This window comes from Canis lupus, chromosome 34 (assembly GCF_003254725.2).
Source record: "Canis lupus dingo isolate Sandy chromosome 34, ASM325472v2, whole genome shotgun sequence".
Taxonomy (NCBI): domain Eukaryota; kingdom Metazoa; phylum Chordata; class Mammalia; order Carnivora; family Canidae; genus Canis; species Canis lupus.
The window spans coordinates 26,298,756-26,317,722 of record NC_064276.1 but is presented as its reverse complement, the minus strand read 5'-3'; the positions used below and the strand labels follow the sequence as shown (position 1 = coordinate 26,317,722).

General features: G+C 43.6%; 1 long non-coding RNA gene across 1 annotated transcript in view; it reads right to left on the bottom strand.

Moving 5' to 3' along the window:
* LOC112645869 (uncharacterized) overlaps positions 1-13,921 on the bottom strand; it is a 38,319-nt gene extending 24,398 nt beyond the window's left edge. The window contains exons 1-2 of the long non-coding RNA XR_007408151.1: positions 13,786-13,921; positions 11,758-11,908 (exon numbers count right to left, since the gene is read on the bottom strand). This is a non-coding gene — a long non-coding RNA (uncharacterized LOC112645869). The remainder of the gene's footprint in view (positions 1-11,757; positions 11,909-13,785) is intronic.
* Between the last annotated feature and the right edge of the window lie 5,046 nt (positions 13,922-18,967).

The window sequence follows — 18,967 nt, the reverse complement described above, 5'->3', positions numbered from 1 at the left end:
GCAGATTGCCCTTCCTAATGTGTGTGGGCCTCATTCAATCAGTTGAAAGCCTAACAAGAACAAAAAGGTCAACTCTCCAGCAAGTAAAAGGGAATTCCTCCTGTCTGAGTGCCTTTGAGCTGGATATATATATATATATATATATATATAAATATATATATATATATATATTTTTTTTTTTTTTTTTTTTGCCTTCAGACTCAAACTGAAACATCAGCTCTTCCTGGGTCTCAAGCCTGCTGGCTTTTAGATTGAAACTATACCATCAACTCTTTGGTGTCTCCACCAAAGATCTTGGAACTTCCATAATCATGTGACCCAATTCATTATAATAGATTTCTTTCCTCTGCATCCTTGGTGGTCTCTGTTACTAGTAGTCTGCGCAGGACAAGCTCTAGGCTGATGTATGGAGGGAGCAACCTGCCCCTTGGAGTCTTCTGGACATCATGCTGGCACATGCTTGAAGCCTCTGGCTTAGCCATTTGCCTCTAGTTCTGCAGTCCCAAAACATTGTGACTTTTGTACCAAATCCAGCTTCCACCAGGGATTATGGAAAATCTCTGCCCAGATATACAGTGTAGATATGAACAAGAATCAGAATGTATTGGCTTAATATCTCAGAATATAATTTGTCTTCTGGGTCCTTTCTCCTTCAGCTAAGGCTATGTTGAAGGGTAGGCACACATAGCCAGTCAAAAGAGTAAGCTGGGGTTCTAAATGACTTGTTGCTCCAATTTGCAAAAGACAGGTACTTAGGTGGATATTAGCTGTGAAAAAAACATTGTCTGAAGTCTCTGGAGAGATAAATGTCTAAAAGAATGAACAGATACATTACCTGAGACTGTTCTTAATGGAGCAAGGTATTTATTTGGTCCAATTGGAGTGCTTAAAGTCAAAATAAAATTATGGCCAGACCATGTTGTTTGGGCTCTTGCCAAATCACACCTCAGGCAGGGATTCTGCTTTTCTGGAAGATGTCAATTTGCTAAGGTCACCCGTTTCAGTAGAAATCAGGAAAAGGTGGTGGCAACATACAAGAACCTTAACTTACGAGGTTCAGGTTTAAATCCCTGATGGGGAAGGAAAAATATGTGTTGTTCCTAGAGCCCTCCTGATTTTTAAAAGAAAGGGAATGACTTAGTTTCTGTTTATCGTTTGTGTAATGAAAATCTATTTTTATTTACTCTTTCAGGTTCCAATCCCTCCCTTCATTTCTTCTTGGAGTTTTATTTACTCACTCAGGTTCCAATCCATTCACCTTCATTTCTTCTTGGAGTTTCCATTGAATGCATCCTCAGAGAGACAGTTAACAAGGCCCCCTGCTCTCCCCAGCCAAGGATGGGGGTGGGGGGCAGTCAGGCCGGCAGACTCTCCTCTACCCATGCTGTGAAAAATGCAGCAGGGTGGGGGATGCATAGTGCTGGGGTGGGAGTACAATCTAAAATTGGGTGGTCAAGAATGGCCTCCCTGAGATTTAAGACTTGCCTGATGCTGTCTCCCAAAATAAACCTTGTTCCACCCACATAGTCTTTCCCATCTCAGTTGATGGCATCTCCATCCTTTCAGGTGTGCAGGCAAAAAGCAAGCAAACAAAAATGAACAACAGCCTGGAATAATCCCTCTTACTTGCTCATATGCTACATCTTATCAGTTATCATATCTTGTTTACCTTTGAAATAAATCCAGAATCAGACCATTCTTCAGCACCTGCATAGCTACCAGACTGACCCAAGCCACCACTATCTTGTGCCTGGAGGATTGTAACAGCCTTCTTTTTTATTTATTTATTTATTTATTTATTTATTTATTTATTTATTTATTTATGATAGTCACACACAGAGAGAGAGAGAGAGAGAGAGAGGCAGAGACACAGGCAGAGGGAGAAGCAGGCTCCATGCACCGGGAGCCCAATGTGGGATTCAATCCCGGGTCTCCAGGATCACGCCCTGGGCCAAAGGCAGGCGCCAAACCGCTGCGCCACCCAGGGATCCTTGTAACAGCCTTCTATATGCTCTCCCTGCCCTGCTCTTGCTCCCTAGAGTCTAGCCTCAACACCACAGCTAGAGTAACATAGAAGTCAGTTGATGTTACTCCTTTCTCAAACTCTTCTGGTGGCTCCCCATCACTCAGAGAAAGGGCAGTCTTGCCACCATGGCCTGCAAAATCCTAAACAACACGGTTGTGTTCAGGAGCATATCTTTGGTCATGTTCTCCTGGCCTTCTTTTATTCCTCAGGTCTTCATGTACTTTAGGGCCCTTGCAAGCGCTGTTCCTAACTTTTGGGTTATTCTTCTCCCAGATATATGGCTCAACTTCTTGATGTTTTGTTTTTTTTTTTCCCCTCCAGTCTCATCCAGCTGTGCAGGCACAGGCAGAGGAGATGAAGTTGAATTGAGATTGATCATAGAATTTAAACTGGATAAGGAAACAAGAGGAAGGGAAAAGGAGGCTATGGGACAAGTATGAGGTAAGAGGGCAGATGGATCATCAGTCCAGCTGAGATACCAGAAAGACTGAAATGGAAAGACGTGGTGAGGGGCGGGGCAGAAGGTGTCACAGAGTAGACTAGGGAGGCTGTGGCTGTTGCTAATGACATGACTGGAATAGAAGATGCCTCTGGATGTGGTAGCCAAGGTGTGGGGGGGGGCGGGGTGTAGGGAGGCAGGAGCACTGGATGAGAAGAAAAACTGAGAGGCCAGCTTTGGGAGGATCATCTGAGTGGGTGTTAAAATCATCAAGAATTAAGGCAGGAACGGAGTTGGAGAAAGCAACAGTGAGCCAGCAGCAATCATCTCCAGGGTCTCAGGGGCAGACCCCAGAGCTGGTAGAAGACCGAACAAGGAGACACATGGGTGTTCCCACCTGGTGACCTGAGACTCAAAGTTGTGGGAGGATGGCAGGAAGTGAGGGAGGCCACCTCCAGGGGCATGAGGGCTGTGAGGAGGGGAGTAGCTACCACAAGGGAGTGTTGCAGGAGAGCAGCGTCCTCAGGGAACAGCAAGGTTTCCTGAGAGCAAGGTGAAGGCTGCCTCTAGAGAAGAGGCTGGGATAGTGGGAGTTATTTCTGGGGACTGTGAGTTTCCTAAAGACCCAGGGGAAGGCTTCGGGAGTTTGGGAATGGTGGCTCAGGGCAGAAAAGTTAGGTGACCTGGAGTCCTGGGTTCTTGTGGAGGCCACAAAAACAGGATAAAGGACATAATGAGATGAGTAATGGTGGTAAAAACCTAAGTTCCTTCCACTAGTTGAAACTGGAGGAAAAAAAAAATTTTTTTTTTTAATTTTGCAGCTGGAATGACTCAGCAAATCAACTGGTAGACTGCTATTGTGAACAAAAGTAACTTTTTAAAAGTTTGTTTTTTAAAAATGTAAAAGCAATACATGTTCATGCTAAAAAATAATTCAAATAATTTAGAAAAGGGTAAATCCAAAAATAAGAATTCCTCCTCCCCCTCCCAGTTCTACTCTCAGTGGTAGCTACTATCAACAGTTTCTCCGGCATTCTTTCGGGCATTTTCTATCACATGAAAGTATCTACAACATGTAGCTTTTAAGCGCTTGAATCCTTACAAATAGATGGGAGCATTACTGCTTTACAGCTTGATTTAGCCCCTTAGCAATACACTTGATAACATTTTCCATTTCCATATGTAAATTATATCATTCAGCTGCATACTATTTTATTATATATGACCTGTGTAATCAGTCCCCTATTGCTGGACATGTTTCTGTTTGTTTGTTTTTTTCCAGTTTCTAGTGTTTTTTTGTTTTTTTGCCTTATAGACAATTGTTGCCATGACCATCCTTGAACATAAATCTTTACTTCCAGTTTTATCTGAAAGTACAGAACAGCTGTAATATCTAACTATGTGCGCACTACTAGGATTAAATACATGTTAATATTTTACCATAATTGCTTTAAATCAACTTTACTAGGTACCCCCACCTTGCTCTTCAAAGAAGTTGTGCTGAGTTCTACTCTCACCAGCAATTATAAGCATTCCCATTTCCCCACATTTTTAACAACACACGGTATTTTCAGACTTTTGTCTTGCCAGTCTGCTGGGTAGGAAATGGTATTGTGTTGCTTTATTTTCATTTTCCTGAGTTTCAAAACCTTCTAATGTTTCTCAGCCATTTGGGTTTCCTTCTTTATGAATAACCTCCCCTTCAAATTTGTCTTTTTTTTTAATAAATTTATTTTTTATTGGTGTTCAATTTGTCAACATACAGAATAACACCCAGTGCTCATCCCATCAAGTGCCCACCTCAGTGCCCGCCACCCAGTCACCCCCACCTCCCCTTCCACCACCCCTAGTTCATTTCCCAGAGTTAGGAGTCTTTCATGTTCTGTCTCCCTTTCTGATATTTCCCACTTATTTTTTTCTCCTTTCCCCTTTATTCCCTTTTACTATTTTTTATATTTCCCAAATGAATGAGACCATATAATTTTTGTCCTTGATTCTTCTTGGTTACCTGCTCTTTCCAAAGGATGTGGGGTTAATTTGCCAAGTTCTGTGGAAAAACCTTTGTTGAGCTTTGTAGCTATAGCTCTTTGCATTCTTTTTTTTTTTTTTTCTTCCTGTGATTGCTATAGAGATGACACTGTATAGCCTTAAATTTGCATAGCCTTTCTAGAGTTTACTCTGAAGCAGGATCTCATGGAATGGATGAGTGAAGACTGGAGCCGTGTAGGCTGGGATGAGATCTCAGCTTCAGCATATACCAGTTCTATGGCCCAGGACAACTTAAACTGGTATATTACCTATTCATAGGGCTGTTGTAAGGATTCAAGTGCTTAATGCAGAGTCTGGTACATAGTACCCAATAAATATTTCAGAAAGATCATTCTGGTTACTACTTCAGTAGGGGAGTAATAATATATATCTTCATCCTTTTGATGTTATCTAAGGAATATGCAGACCTAACAATTCTAAATTGATTTCTCTTTTTGATTCATCCTAGAAAGTTAGAAAACAGGTTACTTATGATAGTTATCTACTAATAAAGAACTATCCCCACCTGCTGGCCATACTCACAAATGAAATACAAAGGTCTTGCAAGCGCGGTTGTTGAGGAAATCTTTCATTTTGTAGTTACTGTGACTTGTAGCAATCTTTGCAGCAGGGAGCACCCGGCTTTTCTCCCACTTCCACACTCACACACACTCTCAAACAAACTAGCACCCCATCACACAGTGCTGGCTAACTGTTGGCACATGGATCCATCTAAGTGAGGTAAATATTTCTTTTCAGTTTAGAATTTAGATTTGTCTTAGATGCAGCCTGGACATGTTCTCCTTCTTGCTGGCTTGGTTATTTCATAGGGTTGGTCTTCCAAGTCTTGAATCTTTGTCCCAAGATGGGGACTGCACCTAATGTTTCTCTTTTTTCCTTCTTGGGACTAATTGAAGTCACCTTTAGAACTACTAGACATGGCATATAACTAACACACATTACTAACTCCATTAATGTTCAACAGGAAAGAAAATATCTCTTAATTGGCTATTCTATTTTTTAATTGGTCGAAGATGTTCCAAGAAGAGCTAATAAATGAGCTGCTGGGGAGAGCTATAATTAAGTTCTGCTTGGAACAAAACCATTTCAGACTGAATCACGAAGGCCATGCTAGAAATTGGCTTTTGAGTCTGGAACCATCTGAGATCAGTACATTTCATGAGAGCTTTTCTTGAGGTACAAGAAAGTGGTCATTCAGACTCTGCTTTCCAGGGAGGGGGTGGGGGGGGCCCCACTGTTATGGGTCACAGGGGGATGGGTTAGTCCAGTGACTTGGGTCAGCATGACTGGAGAGGGAGCAAAGAGCAGCAGTAGTGGCCTGTGCAGAGAAAGACCCGAGATTCTGCCCTTGGGTTTGTAAGTAATGCATGTCAGCTGGACTGCCCTCTTCCATCTTCTTGCCACCCGGGTGACCCGCTGGACTTATTCTGAGCAGGCTGGGAGGGTACAAGCTTCCTCAGCCATCCAAATAAATCCATTTCCGATTTTCCTTTCACTGTGGCCTCACTCTGTGACTACTCCCAAGGGACTCCTGAGGAGCCATCCCATGTCCTCATTGTCATTCTCACCCCTAATCACAGCCCTCTCCTGCCACCTACCAACCCTCTCACTGTCTCCTCTCCTACTTCTCCCAAATCCCTCTGCTATTCCCTTGCCAACCAGCTGTATCTCCTTTCGCTCTATCCTGCCCTCTGCACCTTCACGATTGATTGATTGATCGTTCCTGTTCACTCCTTTCCCTCCTCAGAATCTCTTTCCCAGGCTTTCGGAATGTCTTCATGCTACTTTTTGTCCATTTATGACACATCCTAATTTTTTATTACTTCTTTCCCCTCTGTGATACTGTAATACTTTGTTCGAGTTTCTAACAGCCCCCAATCACAGCATCCCATCATTTATTGTGTCTGGATCCTTCTAGTCCAGCCTGAGTTGTCTTAGATAGCAGGGACTGTCTTCCTCATTGTTTTCCCCAGCTCCGAGCAAAGCCCCTGGTGCAGAGTAGGCGCTCAGTTTGCTGAACGAACGAGTTGTTCTGTTCTTTCAAATCTTATTTGTTGCACAAGTTTGCTCTGATGTTTATTTTCCCCCAATTTCATCCGTGACTAAAGACTCTTTTAACTTTTTCATTTAAAAGTACTTTGAGACTTCCAAAAAAGTTGTAAAACCAGTACCAAAAATTCCCATACACTCTTCAATTATATTACGCAACCCTAGTGCATCTCCCTTAACCACAGTAAGTTGTTCAACACCAGAAAATAAACATCAATAGAATACAATTAATCTATAGACCTTAATCAAATTTGTCAATTGTCCCATAATGCCTTTTTTTCTGAACCAGAGTCCAAATCCAGGATCACACATGACATTAGGTTGCTGTATCTCCTTAATTTCCTTTAATCTGGGATAATTCTTAACGTCTTTCTTTGTCTCTCGTGACCTTAAAATGTTTGAAGGGCACGGGCCAGTATTTCCATAGAATGATCTCCAAATGGGGTTTGTGCAGTGTTTCCTCTTGATCATCTTTGGGTTTTACATTTTTGCCAAGAATACCCTTCTCAGTGTATCATAGCAGAGGGTATGTGATGCATGTGCACCATTACTGATCATGTAAACTTTAATCACTTGGCTAAGGTGGGCCTGGTGGGTTTCTCCACTCTAAGGTTATAGTTTTTCCTTTGTAATTATTAATTATCATGTAGGAATATATCAATATGCTGGTTCTCATTAAACTGTCCACTGATTTTAGTATCCTTTGATGATTCTGGACTGCTATGATTATTACTGTGGTATTTTCCAAATGGTGGTTTTCTATTTCCAAAGTTTTAAAGAGGGGCAGGTAAAATGTCTTGCGCATGGTGAATCATTCAGGATGCAACCCCAGAAATGACTCTAAAGCATTCTCCAAGTGAGCCTGAGCATTTAACGGATCACTTGGGACCACAGATCTCTCTATACAGTTTTAGTCTATGGACTGTTCCTTCCCTTTTCTCCCCTTGCCAACACCCAAATCTCCTATTTGTAGATACAAATAGGCTCTCCTGATGAGTGGTGGTGTTCCTGATGAGACACCAAGAAGGGCTATCACAAGTAAATTGATCACAACTTAATTATTAATTCATGCCCCTAAAGTACATACTGTGGAGATTAATGCTCTAAGCCAAAAGATCCTTGGCTCATTTTTAGAACCACTGTCTTAAAGGAGAGCTGCATAGACTGATATCAAGGTGGCATACAGTAGACCAAGACCTACTGTCTTTGGGAGAAATGTTTCCCAATCCATTCGGAGCTGTGTCATGAAATTGATGACTTTGAGGATTTTTTTTTTTTTTTTTTTAAGCATTCCGGAAGAGTTACTGAGTTTGGGGGAGGGAGCTGGATGTTGTATGAAATTAAGGAACATTACCACTGTGGATCCTTCACAATATGCCTATTAGTTTCCATTAGTTCCTTCAGTATAGCATGTTTATAGTCTAGGAAAATTTTCGGATCCATAGATAGTGTGTCTGAAGAGAGAACATTTTTCTTTTGCTATGTTTGCAAGAGTTCGTTTTCAATGCAACCAAACTTAGGTTACTAATTCTCTGGTTAAAGATATCAAAGTGGTGCAGATCTGCAGGGTTTTGTGGGACTGCAAAGCAGACCACCAAATATTCTTGGTTACATGAGGACTCCTTGGGATAAACAAGTAGGTGGGCACTGGGGTTTACAGACAGGATTGAAATGAAGACAAAGGGACACCTGGGTATCTCAGCGGTTGAGCCTCTACCTTCGGCCCAGGGCGTGATCCTGGGGTCCCAGGATCGTGTCCCACATCGGGTTCCCTGCATGAAGCCTGCTTCTCCCTCTGCCTGTGTCTCTGCCTCTCCTCTGGGTCTCTTATGAATAAATAAATAAAATCTTAAAGAAAAAAAAAAAGAAAGAAATGAAGACAAAGATAATGACTGTCCCAGGACCTGGGGTCCTTTGGCCACTGAAGAGAGTGGAGAAGGGCACAGAAGGAAGAGACAAAGAGATGGCCCTGTTTCTAGATGTAGTATCAGGGCCAGAGAAGGAGTCTCTTAATTAAAATCCCTCTTTCCCCCAAACCAAGGGATTACCAAGGGAAATAAACAAGACCAAAAGGCCAGAGTTTGGCTGAAAGACATGTGACACTTGGGGACCAGTTATTCCCCCCTGCTTTCTCCTCTGTGGAAGCACTTTGGCAGCAGCTAAGGATGGTGTGTGTCATCTGGAACCCATGGGCGATGTGGCAGGGGCTGGCAGCAGCCCCAGGGGGACATTTATGGAATCAGGAAGAGTTCAATGCCAGTAACAAATGGGGTAGGGACTGGAAATTAATTCCTGCTGTGCTTAGAACCCATGTCTGTGATTTGCCCCCATAGTTGGTTTAGCCCAGGGAAACAAAGGTTACATTCATGAATAAATTAAAAGCAAGAGCTATTTCTTCTTTTTTTTTGTGGGGCGGGGGGGGGGGGGGAGGAATTCCTTAATCCTGATCATAGTATCTTTTGAAATCTGTAAGAAAAAATAATCTTCCCTAGGGTGGGAACAGGAAAAGCTTTATGTTCAAATGGCAGTCCCAAGTGAACTTTTCAGAACGCTTTACGAATAAACTGCTGAAATACTCTACCATAACACAAAAGCTGTTTGTCATGAGAATCATCTCCTAAACAGAGGCCTTCTTTGGAGCCATAGGACTGTATTTAGTGTTTCATAACTCATATATCTCTCTGGTCAGCAGTTGAAGATGCCCTTTCTGAGAATAGTTCTGTCCAAAGGGATGGCACTGTGTAGGAATGAAGCCACATTTCTCTTGTTTCTTAATTGGGTCTCTGAGACAAATGTCTTATGTCATGGCTCTGAGCTGCTAGCTAACAAGGTCCCTTTAAAGCTTGGCTTCACCCAGCTGGATTCTCTGAGAGAGTAGCCACAGGGGATGCTTGGACATACATATCACCCTTGGACACAGTGAACTTGAAATAAGCAGGGCGCAGGTGGGATACTGAGATGGGCATTTGTAGTTGGAGAGGAGGATGAAGAAGTCCTATCCTCATCCATCACTGAGCACTGTAGACTCGGGGGCACAGCTCTACACAAAAGTCATATCCCAGAGAATTGATTGGTGGGGATTTTCACAGTACCGCAGGGAAACATTTTGCTCAGGACCTGTGTGAATTTTACCAGTCATATCTGTCTACAGACCTGGCCTGACTTTGGGACTACTTGATTTGGAAAGGCACTTGAAGAGGACTCAGAGACCTGGGCTGCAGGAAGGGGTAGTGACTGAGCACATGTTGAGGCCATTTTTATTAGTTGCATTAATATTTCTTGTGTAGGAATCATTAGTTACACAGTCCCAAAGGATCCATCCTCTTCTGGAAAGCCCTGGGAACACATCAGGAGGAGAAGATAGAGCTAAGTAGCCTTTCACTGAACGTTTTTCATTCATCCATTCAACTATTCATGCAGTTGTTCAATGAGTATTCATTGAATGCCTAGTAAGTGGCAAGCTCTGCACTGGGTGCCAAGAATGACAGCAGTGAACAAGACGGACGAGGCTCCTGCCCTTAGGGAACATTTCAATGAGATACATTCTAGATATTAAGCATTACAAAGGAAATAAGAAAGGTTAATGCAACAGAAAGTGCTTGGAGTTTGAGGAGGGCTGCCTTAGCTAGGGAAGGTTTCCCATAGTCTGAATGGCAGGTTGGAGTTCACTGTATCAAAACCTGAGGAATGAGAATTCCAGGCAATGGGACAGCCTCATGCAAAACCCCATGGTAAGCCTGTGTTTGCAAACAGAAAGAAGGACAGAGCTCAGAGAGTGAAAGTGGGGTGGGCTGAGATGAATCTAGGTAAGGTCAGAGAGGCAGGCAGAGGCAGGGTCCTGGAGGGTCTTGTTCTTCTGCTGTCATCCAGGTCAGGCTTTAAAAGTTCTCTTCCATAGAAACCTTGGTTTCATCGAAAGTCCAAGAGAGCAGCAGGGTGGACAAGGCTCTGCACACTCCCCTTAAGTCCCCACTTCAAACCGATGTGTCTCCTTCCCTTTATCAGTTTTGCACATTCAAATTCTGCATAGGATTTAGCCTCTCAGAGGTTTCAAAGCTGTGCAGATGAAAGATGGCCAGAAGTTCTTTCACTTCCCCCATCAAGAGGTGGAGTTTATTTACCCAGCTCTTAATTTAGGTGGCTCCCATGACTGCTTGACCAAAGAATGTGATAGAAGTAATGCTGCACCAGCCTTCAAGATGACTGGCAGCTTCCACTTCTCCTTTGACAAGTGGGCTCTTGGGGCCTCAGCTGCCATCTAAGAAGCCCTACTTTGCTGAAGAGACCAGGTGGCAGTGAACCAAAGAACCAGCCAAACAGTAGACCTGAGGCAGGAACACATGCCTCCAGGTGAGCTGCTCCAGCCAGCCCCCAGCCATCTGAACCATCCCAGGGGACATGAAGACACTGTCGCAGACATTCGGCCTCCAGCAGACATCATGTGAAGCAGAGACCAGTCAACCCTGCTTGTCTTGTTGCAGACCTCAGAATTGTGTTCAAAATGAAACACTATTTTATTCTACTACATTTACTGGTGGTTTGTTACACAGCAATAGAACACTGAAGCAAAGGCTTAAACAGAATTTGAAAACCACCCCACCAGCAAAATCAATGGTCTTACAAGGAACTCAAAGAGCTTATATATCTCACAACCAGGAAGGGTGGAGTATAGTGGACAGGACAAGAACTTTGGAGTAAGATGGTCTTGGGATTGAATCGTGACATAACTTTGATTCTTTGCTTCTTCATTCCTTTTTTTTTTTTTTTTTGAGATTTATTTATTTGAAAGAGAGAGATATAGAGAGAGAGTGAGCAGGGCGGAGAGGAAGAGAGAGTCTTAAGCACTCCACGCTGAGCGCAGAGCCCCATGTGGGGCTTAATCTCACCACTCTGGGATCATGACGGGAGCCAAAACCAAGAGTTGGACATTTAACCAACTGTGGCACCAGGCACCCAGCCCCTGCTTCTTCACTTCTAAAATGTAAATAACAATGCAAAAAATAAAAAAATAATAAAAAATAATAAAAAATAATAAAAATAAATAAATAAAAAAAACCAATGCATGTCTTAGAGATTTAAAATCAGACACTCTGTATTAAGGCTTGGCACATAATAAGAGCTCAAAAAATTATAACTATTCCATGGTCATCAGGGCCCTTCCAATGGGAGCAGGCTGCTGGCTTGGGAAGCCTACCTGTTGTGGCCGAAGTCCTTTCCCAGGGAGAGTCCATGTGAAATCACAATGCACATGGCAGCAGGAGCGGGTGGGGTAACCAAGCTCACTGGCAGATTCCCTTATATGTTAAGGTGTTACGTGGACACAGAACTTCCACCCTGAATTGGAACTGAGAACAAAGTCAAAGCATAAGCACTACTATGGCTTTAACATTTCTAACACTTGCTAACCTACCTTCCTGCCTTTTTGCTTTCATTTTAGCACAGAGAGCTTGATGAAACATATAACCTCAGGTTTAGAGTATTTGGCAGGCTGCAGTATATCTAAGATTAACATTGTTCGATATCATTGTTTAGTTTTCATTGTACTTAGTTTTTGGCCTATTACTAGCTTCCACCCCCCCACCCCGACCCTGCACACCTGGACAAAAAGATTTCCTAGGAGACAAAGGGAAAGAAGTAAATCAGTTTAAAGTGGAGTGAGATAAGAAATGATAAAGGTGGCACAAGATGTGGCAAGAAGGTCACAGACGCAAAGGCCACCACAGCGAACATCCCCACACTTTGTCTCTGGGCCCTACTTTAGGTTGTCACAGTCAAAAAAAGCTGAGAAGCCCATCACGTGGGTGTGCTCTCCCCCTGTGGCCCCTGAGGCCCATTCTCACCACAGCCCTGCTGAACCCAGAGGGGTCAGCCTGGATGGCAGGAGGGGATGCCAGGTTCACGGTTGATGCTTCAACACAGCTCTTGGCGTGCAGGCGATGGCCTCCTGGTTTCTAAGCTCTGTTGAGAGCCACGATGGCCCATGAGCCACTGCAGCTGCCCCGGGACTCCTGCCCGGGCAGTTCTGTTGGCTCAGCTCTCTCTGACCTTCCCCCCTGTCTGCAGCTCTAGCCTCCCTAATGCGCTCAGCACTTTTCACTGTTCTGTGATAGTCTCAGAGGGCATGGAGATGAGAGCTTTGCTGAAAATGTGCATCTTCTGCAGAAAAGAGCCACAGAACACTTAGAGAGGAAAGGACAAAAGGATCAAAGTGGTTTTGGAACAGAAGAGGGAAGGAGAGACTATAAAATTTGAATGAAGTGCCTGGAAAAAAGAAGCAGGAGGAGGGAGATGGCTTTGTTCGGTGTTTAGAGCTAAGAGGGGAGACAGAACAAGAGCAGGGATGGAGAATTTTATTTTAAGGGCTGCTTAAAAACTGGAAATGTTAATGTCACTCAATCGAAGCATCAAAACTTACCATGGGGAAAAAAAAAAACTACCATGGTGTTGATCTGGAAGCAAATGTAGCATTTTTGTCACTGATCCAGTGTTTCTCCATGGCTTCTTTCTCTCTCTCTCTCTCTCTCTCTCTCTCTCTCTCCATGGCTTCTTTGTCCTCCCAAGTATCTGCTCTCTGTTACCTCCTTAGTGAGGCCTTCCGGGATCACACAGTCAAAAACACTGCCCTCCAGTCTCTCTGGCTCTGATCCACTGCATTTTTCTTCAACACACTTACCACTACATGGAGTATTACTTGGTCACTTATTTACTATCATTCTCTCCCTGTTAGGTAGCAACTCCACAAATGCAGAAACTGTGCCTGTCTCTTTGTATCCCCAGTTCTCCTGGCATGGACGAGGCACCCATTAACAAGGTTTGGGAGACTGAATTCCAACTAGGTAAGCCCCTAATATGTGCAAGACAATACGAGAAATAAAAGATGAGTCAGATATGAATTTTGCCCTTGAGAAACTGCTGATAATCACTACCAGTTTTAGAGAACGAAATCCATGCCAGGTACCTTATACATACTGTGTTGTTTTATCTTTGATAACCAGGGGTGACAGTTAATGTAAACATATTTAACAACAGGTATTGTAGACATACACCTATCTCAGTACCATGAACGAGAACTCAGCGACATTAAATAACACTGCAAAGGTCTGAGACCCAGGAAATGGCAGAGCCAGAATTTGAATGAAGGTGTGGCTGACTTCAGTGCACATTCTAACCCCACTCTAGGAGTACCTATTGTCCTACTTGTAAATATGTATTGGGCACCTACCGTGTGCACCAAAATAAAATGATCTCCACCATCAGAGAGTTGCAGGTCTCATGGGAGAGCTGAGGACTTTGGGTCCAGATAGCCCCTGCCGTGGCCAGCCAGCCTCTTCTCCCTCCACCATTTTGGCTCTAACAGGTGGTAGGGGCAAAGTCCGAATAAACAGAAAGAAGGGAGGAGGGCAGAGGGGGAGGGGGAGTGCTGGGAAAACACAGGGCTCTGAGGACATTTGCAGAAGTCCAGAGAACAAGCAGAGTCTGAGGCTGGGTCCTTGGACAGCTGCTGTGTTCCATAGGGCCACCTGCCTGCTCACCTTTCTAAGTGACCTCTGCCCTGGGGGTGCCTGGCCCGGAGTGGCAGCGGACAAGATTCTCCCTGAAGACGATTTCACGGGCCCAGTAGCAGAATCTGAAGTTCATCTCAGATGATGGCTGATACAAACAATACCACCACACTAAAGGGAAAACCGGGCCCTGAGCTGCGCACTGACTACAGCGCTTGGGCCATGCATATGGGACTGTAGCACATACCTGACGTGCAGGTGCAGCCTTCCTTGTGGTTCACTTGAAAGGAAATGGGTCACTTTCCCATCTAAACTCCTCTCCGCTGTTGCAATGGTCTGGGTGTCACATTTTCAAGTTCCTGGTTGCACGGTGGAGGGCAGCCTCCTGACTCATGTCCAACTTTACTGGAGCAGCAGCAACAGCGATGAACTTTTAATAGGCCAAACCACTGAGAGTTCAGGTTGGTTTTGTTGAAGCAGCCCCTGTTAATTACTATACTAATATGTCTCCCTGAGGCCCTCTGCACTTCTTGCTGAGTCTGTAATAATCACTGTAAATCACATCTGTCAAACCCTCTCAGTGTTAGCAGGGTTCGCCTTAAGCTTCCATGGGCTTGGCTCATGGCACAATTTTCTCCTGGAGTTGCTGTTGAGAAAGTAATGATAGAATGAAATCTGCTTCTTCCCCTCAGTGGTGTGGCACAAAACTACTCAGTAGCTTCTAGTAACGTAAGCCTAGAATTTCTAAATGTCATCTGGGTAAGTAGATAGTAAATTTTGTATCTTTTGTATATGTTACAAAGAGGAGAATGGTACCAGAAGAGAATGAGGCTCAGGACAGTCAGTGAACTTGGCCATGATCACATGGTTACTGAGCTGTGAGGCTGTGGTTGCTACCCAGGGAATTCTGATTTCAAAGCTCATTCCATAATGCCCTGCTGCCCTGACTGACAAGTTGTCCCTATTTATTTATTTCTTATTTTTATTTTTTTAAAAGAGTTGAGCATCTTTTTTTAAAAAGACTTATCTATTTATTTGAGAGAGAAAGAGTGAGAGAGAGCATGAGCTAGGGGATGGGCAGAGGGAAAGGGAAAGAGAAAAATCCCCAGGCCAACTGCCCACTGAGCGTGACTCCCCACTGAATGCAGAGCCCCATGCAGGGCTGGATCCCACAACCCTGAGATCATGACCTGAGCCCAAATCAAAAGTCAGCTGCCTAATCAACTGAGCCACCCAAGTGTCCCAAGTTGCCCCTATTTAATTCACTATGGGAGATAGTCCACAAAAGGAGAATACTAGTATATTTTATTTTTTTAAAGATTTTATTTATTTATTCATGAGAGACAGAGAGAGGCAGAGACACAGGTAGAGGGAGAAACAGGCTCCATGCAGGGAGCCCGATGTGGGACTTGATCTCGGGACTCCAGGATCAGGCCCTAGGCCAAAGGCAGGCGCTAAACCACTGAGCCACCCAGGGATCCCACTAGTTTATTTTATTTTTCATTTATTAGAGAGAGAGAGAGAGAGAGAGAGAGAGAGTGCACAAGTAGGGGGAAGGGCAGATAGAGAGGGAGAAGCAGACTCCCCATTGAGCAGGGAGCCTGACTCCGACTTTGGGGCTCAAATCCAGGACCCCAGGATCATGTCTTGAGCTGAAAGCAGAGGCTTAATTGACTGAGCCACGCAGGTGCCCCAGAATACTCGGTTATTAACCTCAAGGAGAGTAGGTCAGACGAGATCACTAGGTGAACCAAGGTAAGATAGTTAAAAAGCAGTATTAAAAAGCACCCATGTATAAAGAAGATGTGGTTTATGTATACAATGGAATATTACTCAGCTATTAGAAATGACAAATACCCACCATTTGCTTCAACATGGATGGAACTGGAGGGTATTATGCTGAGTGAAGTAAGTCAGTCGGAGAAGGACAAACATTATATGTTCTCATTCATTTGGGGAATATAAATAATAGTGAAAGGGAATAGAAGGGAAGGGAGAAGAAATGTGTGGGAAATATCAGAAAGGGAGACAGAACGTAAAGACTGCTAACTCTGGGAAACGAACTAGGGGTGGTGGAAGGGGAGGAGGGCGGGGGGTGAGAGTGAATGGGTGACGGGCACTGGGGGTTATTCTGTATGTTGGTAAATTGAACACCAATAAAAAAAAAAAAAAAAAAAGCACCCATGTGAATGAAACAGATTTGAAATACTGCAGGCATCCAGACAAGGGGAGAGATAGAGGCATGCACGTCTGGGAGTACCAGGCTTCTCAAAGCTTAGAGAGTTGAAGGGAGCCAAGAAGGATGGATAAATTGTGGAGCAAGAGGAGGAAAGTTCTATGCAAGAGAGAATACCCTAGCAGGCCCTGAGGGGGGAAACAGCCTGGGGGCATTCAGGGGTCATAGGGGAAAGCAATCGGACTCTATGGAGATGAGTGGGGTGGAAGTCAAGGGATAGGAGGCCTTAAAAGGCCTGGCTGAGGAGTTTGGACTTGACCCTGAGGCAAGGGTGAGACATGGAACAGGAAGGAATCAGTTGTTTGAGGAAGCAGGTAAGCTGAGGAAAGTTTTGGAACGTTGAGTTTTCTTTAAAGATATAATTGGTCTCAAGTGGTTAATGGTCCGGGGATTTGACTCCAGAAAGATGAAGATCTAGAATGTCAATTTAGTAGATATTTCATGCTTACAGTTGGTCTTCCTTCCTGACTAGCAGGCCATCCTTTCAATAGCTTTGAATGAGAAATGTATTCATGTACTGTTTCAATTCTGGACACTAAAGATCAAAAGGGCCGTCCTCTGGCCCTTAGGTCTGAGTCACTTTCTTTGGCTTCAGTTATTTCATCTGCAAAGTGACAGTGTTGGACCAGTCTCTGGTAGTCAGTTATGGTGACTATGAGCTCTTAATTTATATCTTGCTTTTCATAAACCATTCTGTCTCTCCCTGCTGCCACCCACCCTTTCCCGCACCCTAGCCTTGCCTTTTTTTTTTTTTTTTTTTTTTTTCCTTGGAGGTTGTCCTGGGATATGTGAGCAGTTTTCCTTTCTGGGGTCTTTGGTTGGATGGAATATAAGCCATCTGACCTACTTTTTATGGGGCCTGACTGCCTGTTCTTGTCTTTTGGCCAAAGCCTCATGTCTCAAGGAATGCAGTTCTCTTCAACTGCAGCATGTGAGGACCTTGGTAGACATCAGTGTTCAAAAATCACCTCTTTGAATACACACTGAAACATTTATGGATAAAATGATAGGCCATCTGCCAAGTGGGTAAGGTATAGATGAAACCAGATTGGCCAGAACCTGATCATTGTTGAAGCGGGTTGATGGTACGTGGGGTTTCATTAAACTATCCTGGCTACTTATGTAAATTTTTAAAACATTTCCACTAATGAAAAGTTAAAAAAAGAAACACACACACTTTTTTGTTTCATGCCGCAGTGTCCAGAAAGCCAAACTGTTGAGTATCTACAAAGCAATATCCCAAAGCAATCTTGAGACATGAGAAAACAGTAAAGTTGATACAACAAAATAACTTACTGTAGAGTCTCTCTGAGGACACTGGCCTTGGATGACTTGTTGACAAGAACATCTCCATTTATTGTGAGCTGTTATTTTCCTGCCTGCAGTAAGACTCCGCCTTCCACTTGTCTTTTCCTTCCCATTCCTTTGTAAGTTAACTTTCTCCCATGGGTAGAGAGAGCTGCTCTTTCAGGAACTGTAAAGAAAGGATGACAGAGCCCTCCAAAGCAGTGGTTTTCCATTTTTTTTTAAAAGCCACAATTCATTGTAAGAAATATACTTTTAATCATTACACACAAAACAACTGACATGTAAGTTTCACAGCATAACACCCTCTACTTAGTGGGGTACGTTTCTGTTCTGTTCTTTTCTAGACTATTCTGTTCCAATATTTTAAAAGGCTGTTGTGATCCACTAAATTGATTTCAGGATCACTAATGGGTTGCAGCCTGCAGTTAAAAATTTTTGGTTAATGAAAAGATACATTGGGCAGGAAACTTAACATTTAAAACATCTGGCCTGGGGTTGAAGTCATAGGCAGCTGGATCTCATTTGTATCTGACAGTGGAAAAGATCTCCACACTTTCTTTAAGTGGGTGGAAGGTCAGATCTACAATGCTAGCCAAGGATTGACTAAAGTATTAAATTTCAGGAGATGTGTTAATTGATGGGCACATCAACAGGAAATAATCACAAGTCATAGGGTTAAGATGGGACTTTGGTTGAACTGGGCTCAACCACATGCCATCTTGTAGTTTTATGGTGGTAAAAATGGGAGTAGCCCCGTTATTCACACTCCACTGTGGCTGTTGCTCAGCAGAGGCACTAGGCAATGGCATGAAGCCATACATGTTCCTTGGAACCAGGCAGACCTGAATTGAGACCCCATCATCATGTGACTTTAGACAGCTTACTCACCTCTCTGATCTCAACTTTTTTTCTCATCAGAATGTGGATTATAATACTTCTGTATTAAATGAGACAACATAGAGCATCTAACCGGAGTCAAACATGAGGGCAGACCTTCAACAAATCTTGTTAATCCCCTCTACTAGCATGGAGGCCGTGGAAAGTTTCCTTCAAAGATTGCTCAATCTAGTTCCCTGTGTGATGGATCTGTCACCTCTGCTTTGCCCAGAGGTTTGCTGAAGGGGAAAGAAAGGCAGGGCACTTGTGTAGAAATAAGTATGAAGTGCCAGCTAGCCAAGAGAGAAGAAGCCAGACTAAGTGACCTAGGCACCATCCACCAGCTCTTAGGTCTCCAGTTCTTCAGGGAAATGTTGTTCTTCTAAAACTCTTGGCTTGTGTTTCTTAAAGATATTTAACTTCCTGGGCACCAACTCAGACCCATTGAATCATAATCATCCCAACCTGATGTCTAGTAATCC